This window comes from Eschrichtius robustus, chromosome 14 (genome assembly GCF_028021215.1).
Source record: "Eschrichtius robustus isolate mEscRob2 chromosome 14, mEscRob2.pri, whole genome shotgun sequence".
In the NCBI taxonomy this organism is placed as follows: domain Eukaryota; kingdom Metazoa; phylum Chordata; class Mammalia; order Artiodactyla; family Eschrichtiidae; genus Eschrichtius; species Eschrichtius robustus.
Genome location: NC_090837.1, coordinates 74411022 through 74418548, shown reverse-complemented (window position 1 = coordinate 74418548; position 7527 = coordinate 74411022). Strand labels below are relative to the sequence as shown.

Sequence of the window (7527 nt, the reverse complement as noted above, 5' to 3'; positions counted from 1 at the left end):
TGCAGGATGGATGACGCAACATCATGAGTCGGTGGTGTAAAGCAGTGGTCCCCAACCTCTTCAGCATCAGGGACCAGTTTTGTGGAAGACAATTTTTCCACGGACCGGGGTGGGGGGGGGGGATGGTTTCAGGATGATTCAAGCGCATTACATTTATTGTGTACTTTATTTCTATAATTATTACATTGTAATATATAATGAAATAATTATACAACTCACCATAATGCAGAATCAGTGGGAGCCCTGACCTTGTTTTCCTGCAACTAGATGGTCCCATCTGGGGGTGATGGGAGACAGTGACACCCTAAGTGTGTTGCTTATGTCCAGTCTACTCTGTAAGATGCAGCTTAATTGTCACTTGCCACTCACTGATAGGGCTTTGATATGAGTCTGCAAGCAACTGATTTATTATGGTCTCTGTGCAGTCAAACCTCTCTGCTAATGATGATCTGTATTTGCAGCCGCTCCCCAGCGCTAGCATCACCGCCTCAGCTCCACCTCAGATCATCAGGCATTAGATTATCATAAGGAGAGAGAAAACAAGATCCCTTGCACGCGCAGTTCACAGTAGGGTTCCCACTCCTATGAGAATCTAATGCCACCACTGATCTGACAGGAGCAAAGCTCAGGTGGTAATTCGAGCGATGGGGAGTGGCTGTAAATACAGGTGAAGCTTTGCTGGCTTGCCCACTGCTCACCTCCTGCTGTGTGGCCTGGTTCCTAACAGGCCACAGACCAGTACCGATCTGTGGCCTGGGGGTTGGGGACCCCTGGTGTAAAGGAACTGCAGAGGCAAGAAAAACTATAGTGTTTCAATACAAATAGGTTCTGAGGAACCATGGCGTTCTGAGTAACAGTGGTGCTACCCTTTCTCAAGGTGGGAGACATGAAATTAACTAAGAATGGTGCATTTGGCAATAGTGAACAAGAAAGGAAGTGAAAAGGTGGTTTTGTGACTTGAACAGGAAGAGGCGGTATCTGGACACTATGAAGAATCTTAATATGCGTCAATGGGACAATAAATAAATATCTCTTCTCTATCCATTATTATACATCTTCATCATTAAATCACTATATGGCACATGGGCCATGGATTTTGTAATGCATTTTAAAAACCAAATTGTTTATGTAGACAGGCACTGCGCAACAAATATTTGCCTGGTGCCCTACACGTCCTGACTAAAAGCAGTCCTCTCCTTCCACACAGCCTCTGAGTAGGGTGAGGGCTCTTGGTTTAATCACATCCTCAGAGTAATTGGCACAGCTCTGACCTGGTGCTTGGCTAACCAAGGGAAATCCCAGTGGGGACCTTGGCTCAGTGATAGGTCACTTCTGAATTCTCATGGGGTGGGGGAGACGGGGCAACATTTTATATATACATATATATATATATATACATGTATACATATACATAAAACACTGACTGCTCAGGGAGAGAATGGTTGAAGGAAAGGAAGTAATACTATGGCATTTTGCAAAATTTGAGGTAACTAGCAAATTGTTACTCTGATCCTCATAGATTTAGACTGAATCATCTCTAAGAATTGTCCTTAGAAGCTGTGTGTGGGGGCGGGGGGAGGAGGGAGTGTGCATTTGTGCACATTTGTATCGACAATTACTCACCAAACAGTGGGAAGAATACACAGGCCCACCCGCAGCTGTGACTGCTGGGGAGATCCCGAAGGAGGCTGGACTGACCTGGGGACCTCATGTGCCCTGATTTGCTTGGTTGTTCTGTCATACTTGGGGTGCTGATGGCCATCATCAGAAGTCCTGCTGGTGATCACCCACCTACCCCAGAGCCTTACTTCAGGTGTCTTGACTGACTGAGGCTTGGGGAAATGTACGTGTGGAGGGGGACAGGGAAGGGATCCTAGGGAAAACTCCTTCCCTGAGGTTAGGGGCTGGTTCTCCTCAGGAGCGTCTCATCAAAGGGTCATCCCACAAAGTCCTGAAAGCTGGGGAGCCAGGTTAGAAATGGGGTGAACCGTCAAGGGACTCACTGTGGAGGGTTGAACCCCTGGTTGCTTATGGAGGAAGTCACATGTCATGCACAACTTCAAGTTGTCCAAACTTACATTTTAATTCCCTTGAGCTACCTCAACGTTTTATTAAATTGTTACCCAGTAGAGCCTTTGTAGCCTCTGGTGTGGCAAACAGCACTAGTGGGTCTGAGGAGCGTGGCTTGCCTACACCAGCTTCTTCCTGGGGGGTGCTGGGGGACATAGCAGCCTCTTGAGGGAGATGGTAACTGGAGTTTTGGGTCAGGAGCTAAAGGGCAAGGTGGACCGTGGCCACACTGGGAACAGAAGGAGGTACACTGGACACTGAGGAAGAACTTCCAGAAGAACTGAAAGCAGAACTTCCATATCCTCAATAGTTTCTAGAGGAAGCTGGTCCCTGGAAGGAAGTGGTGGTTTTTGCACTCCCTTGCAAATGTGGATTACACATTTAAAAAAATCAGGGATTAACTGGTTATCTCTGGTGGGTGATTACAGATGGGTTTAATTTTTTTCTGTGTTTTCTTTGGCTCTGTTAAAGAAAACATTATTCTGACACTTGTTAAAATGGTAAGGAAGATTTTATTCAAGACTATACCAAAAAGAGTATTGCAACAGGGAAGAGAGATGAGGCTCAACAAGGAAAAGTGGGGATTTATAGCCAAGGAAGGGTGGGAGTCGGTGGATGGAAGATTACTAAGAAGAGACATCAAGGGTAGGTAGTAAACTGACCTAGCAGGATTCTTGCCAAAGGCAGGCCTTGGTCAGATATCAAGGGTGGGGGGTGAGGAATTTGATCAGATATCAAGGTGGATCAGATTTGAAGGATGGTGGGGGGGGGGCGCCGGGCGGGGTGGGATTCTCACTAACTTGATTTAGTAGAATTCTTGCTACAACTGGATTAGGCAGGCCCTAAGGGCGAGGTCTCATCAAAAAGAGGGCCGAGAGGAGCCCGTCTAAAGTTTGGTGAGGGAGAGAACGTTTGTAACCTCATATGGGTCGTAAATGTACAGCCACTTAAATAAGAAATGAAAACTGAGAAAATTTCTTTTTTTAATTAAAAAAAAACACCCTCCCAAGAGATATGAGAACTGAATGCAATGTGTTAATCCTGGACCGGAATCTGATCAGAATTAATTTAGTTTTCTTTTTTTTTTTGCCATTATTGAGAAAACTGGCAAAATCTAAATATGGTTTAGATTAGAAAATAGCATTGATGGAAATTTCCTGATTTTGATTATTACATAAGAGAATGTCCTTCTTGTTAGAAAACACTCATTGAAGAATTTATCAGTAAAGGAGCATCATATCTTCAGCTTACTCTCCAATGGTTTAGGAAAAAATACTATGTATATATAGAGAGGCAGCAGGATAAAGCAAACATGGGAAATGTTTGCATCTGGAGAATTTGGGTGAAGGTATATGGTAATTCTTTTTATTTCTCTTTATTTTTTTATATATACATAAATATATTTTCTAAGTGAAATATAAAAAAGGGTATATGGTAATTCTTTATATTATGTTTGTAACTTTCCTGAAAACCTGAAATTATTTTAAAATAAAAATTTAAAAAGAGAGAGAGCATGTGTGTGAATCCAAACTTAAAGGACTGAATCAAATGCCACCCTTTCCAGGAAGTTCCTCTCAATTGAGATTGCACCTTGCCCAACCTGCCTTGTGGTAACACAGACCATTGTTTTCTTGAAATTCTCTTTAGCCTCTTTTCCTTAAAGGCTCTTACCTCTTTTCTCTTCTAGAGGCAGCACTGCAGGATGGGCCCCTGATGGATTCCTGAACTCACAAACCTGGGTCCCAAAGGTGCCTCTGCCACTTCCCAGCTTCGGGACCTTGGTCGTCACCATTGCTATTGATTTCAGACTTCTCATCTATAAATGGTCATAACAAAATGCATCGCACACCGTTGTCCTGAGGAACATATAACAATGCATGCCATGATTCTGATTCTAGAAATAGCTCCGTAAATGTTAATTCTCTCCTTTTCTTTTCTCTTGAATCAGCCTCTCACCACCCTTGGGGCATAGATAAATATTTGAACCCAATTCTCAGATAATTTCTGAAAAATTTATTCCAATAACTAATATTGACAATTTACAATGCACAGTGCTTGATCCACAGTAGCCCCTTAATGAATGCTGTTCACGAGGTAATACTTGCCCACACCTTTTCTCATCTGGTCATCTCAGCATCCTTAAGGTGTAGAGAAGTCCCCATTCTTATCTCCTTTTGATAGATTTGGAAATGGAGGCACAGAGGAGTTGAACAACATGCTTTTCTAGGTTACATGGCTGTTAAAGAGGAAAGTCTGGCACGAGCCAATAAATCCTATTATTTATGGCAAAGTTTACAGTTGCACTTCCATATAAACAAGCAAATTGCAAGTGAGTCTTACAAAGTGCACTGGATTTCTCTCTGTATGTGTTACCCTGCTTACTCCACCATTCTAAAATAATTTTGCATTCATTCGGTTTATCAATCTTTAATGAGCACCTATCAGGTGCCAAGTGTGTGTTAGGCACTGAGGATACCAAGATGGGTAAGGAGCTCAAAGTCTTGTTGGAAAAAAGACAACTGAATAAAAATCGTGAACATGGTGTAATAGCTGCTCTCTTTAAAAATATTCCATAATATCACTAATGCAGACCATTCTCATCCTGATTGCTCTTAAATTTATAAAACTTTTGCCTGTGGTGATTACGTTCAGAAGACCTGTGGCTCACTGTCTAGAACATGGAACCTTCCTCCACAGCTCATGACATGGAAAGCCATTCAGTGATCCCCAGCTATGGAACACCTGCTCTGAGCCAGCTGTACCCAGAGAAGGGAGGACAACCTTTCCTATTTAGAGGCATTTCTAATTTAGTACCCACATCCCTCTTTTCTTAAACAAAACAACCTTTTCATGGCCATGGCTGCACTCACTCCCTGCACTGCATTCCTTTCATCTGCAGGTGTCTTGCAGGGCTCACATCCCCCAGGTACTCCCTAAATTCACCCCCATGCTTTTCTGGCTTAGAAGCTTGACCACATCAGCTGGGTCAGTAGTCCTCCAAATGGCTGAAGACCCTTTAATGAAAGGAAGTGAGGCAGACAACCTAATTTAGCAGGCAGACAGACAACCTAATTTGGGAGGGCAAAGGCTCCCAGGGCTGCTTAAAGCAAGGATGTTATTTTGCTTTAGCTACTTGGAAGTCTGACATCCTGAATTTGAAAGTCTTAGTTTCCACAAGACTTCCCTAGACTTCTTCAAACTGCCTTTGAACAGTTTGGATAAGCTGGTTGTTCAAACTGTCAAATAAATGCTGTTTTCTTATTAGGAAAAGCCAGGCCTCTCTGTCCGGTGACACATGATGTACACAACCATACGTTTCAGCTCACCCTTTCATGTTTGTGCCTAGATTTCTGCTGTCACATCCTATTCCAGAGCCTTTTCCCTTGTTTCCATTACACCCAAGTGGTGCCATGCAATGTGCATTTATTACACGAACGAATGAAACGATGAAAATTTCTAGTGAGCAACACTGGTAAGAAGCGCCAAGCAAAAGGTCCACAAATTTATTTTCGTGAATCCTGTAAAGGATGTCATCGAGTATCAATAGTCAGACACACTACGCAAACAGCAGCAGTCCCACTGTCCGTTCATTAGTCGATGGCCAGAATGGAAACAGGAGGGAGAGATTCGCTTTCTCGCCTGTCCTGGGCGCCTCGCACGGCTCAGGTAAGCGCAGTCCCTGTAAGACTTTGAGGACCGAAAACTTCGCCGCCTTTGAAGATAGAGTCCCGGAGAGGATCCGCTGACATCAGAGGGTACAGTCGCAGAGGTCGGGCAAGCCACGGCGGGCAAGGGTTTCTATGTCTGCAGGGAGTGAGGAAGGCGGGAGTTGTAAAAACGTAGAGCGCCAGTGTGCCCCGGCCTGCTGGTGGCCGGAACGTCTGCCGAGGAGTCGCCTAGCCAGCGACAGTTCACGCCTTCGCTCCTGGACCGAGACCCCCTCCTCTTTCCTCGGATGGGCCCTTTGCGCTGTCCATCACCGCTCGGCGCCTGCAGCGCTTCCCACCAAGACTCTCCAGCGGGTACAGTATCCGCGGAGGCGGGGCTTGGAGGGACCGGGTGGAGTCAAGTCCTTCTAGTGCCCGCCCTTTGGCTGCGTAGCTGGGTGATTGGATGCTTCTGAAGGCCGCCTTCCAGGCAGTCCAGGCGAGTGACGGGTGGCCCGAGGCCGGTCCCTGGCGCGCGCTGTGCAGCTTGCGGGGTACCCTGGCCGGCGAGCTGTTGGGGGCCCGGCGCCCGAGCGGCCTCCAGGGCGGGGAGGCCCGCAGGGATTTGGGAGCCCTGGAGTGCTGCGCGCCTGTGGTTTCTCGTGTCGGAGAGGTGTCTTTCTGAGCTCTCTGGAATTCCGAGAGCATTTGGGAAACTTCTCGCCCCCACTCCTTGCTCCCTACTTTCGGTTGGAAAAGCAGTTGCTGAGTTGTTTTATTTCCTCCCCCAATCGGACTCTGTAAAAATAGCCGTGCGCCGGGGCGACCGAGCCAAGCTCTGCCGCCCCGGTGTCCTGGGCTGGGTGTGGACCTAAAAATACCCGGCGGTCTGGAGCCTGTGCTCTGGGTGCCGGCGGGTCCGGCCGGGCCGCAGAGGGCGTCTGGAGACCGGAGAAACGGCGGCCGCCTGGCCCCTCGCCTCGGCCGGGGCTGTCCCTTTAAATCCTGGAGGAGGCAAAGAGAAAAAAGAAAGAAAAAAGACGCGGAGCCCCGAGCGGAGGGTGGCTCTGCCAGGCCCCCCACTCCGCCCCCGCGCCGCGGCCTGACTGCCGCCCGCCGCCGGCGCGGGTCCTGGGCGCCCCCAGCAGCGCCGCCCCCAGCCACAGTTACTGTCAAAATAGAAATTAATTGGAGCCGAGGAGGAGGTTGAGACGCAGCAAGTGCATGTGTGGCAGGGCGGGGAGGGGGTGGGCGCGCGAGAGAGGCGACCTCAGACATCCGGGCCCTTTAGCCCAGTGCGCACCCCGAGCCACTGGCGCGGGCAGCGCGGGAGCCGGGCGCGGGGCGCAGGGCTGACAGCAGCGGCGCGGGAGGCGGGGCACGAGGAGGGCGGAGGCGCGGAGCGGGGAGGGAGGAGCTGCCGCGCGCCCGCCACTGCCGCTCGGCTCCACACAGCCGGCGCAGCCCAGCCACGAGACTCTGACAGCCGAGCGGCCCGCGCAGCTCCGGCGCACAGGGACGGACGGCGGCGAAGGCGGACGCGAGGACAGCGGCCGGCGCCAAGTGCAGGAGGCGCGCGGGTCCGGCGGCGCGCAGAGGTGAGTGGCTTCGCGTGCCGGGCTGGGGCATCGACTGCGAGGGTCGCGGTCTCCACCGCATCTCGGCTGCTGAGGCGGGTCGGGGGTCGCGGGGCTCCCGGAGGGTGGCTCCGCATCGCAGGCGCCGGGGAGCGATCTCCCGGGCTGTTGCTAGGAGGCCGGCGGTCCGCGCACCCTGGGGCGCAGGCTGGGGCAGGGGCGCCCCCAGCGCG

The 7527-nt window shown here is 49.5% G+C and overlaps 1 protein-coding gene across 4 annotated transcripts in view; it reads left to right on the top strand.

The window, feature by feature from the left end:
- Positions 1 to 7152: 7152 nt before the first annotated feature.
- Positions 7153 to 7527, top strand: part of ZBTB7C (zinc finger and BTB domain containing 7C) — a 374701-nt gene continuing 374326 nt past the window's right edge. For all 4 annotated transcript variants that reach the window (XM_068563650.1, XM_068563648.1, XM_068563649.1 and 1 more), the window contains exon 1: positions 7153 to 7315. The gene's annotated coding sequence lies outside the window, so the exon portion shown is untranslated. The remainder of the gene's footprint in view (positions 7316 to 7527) is intronic.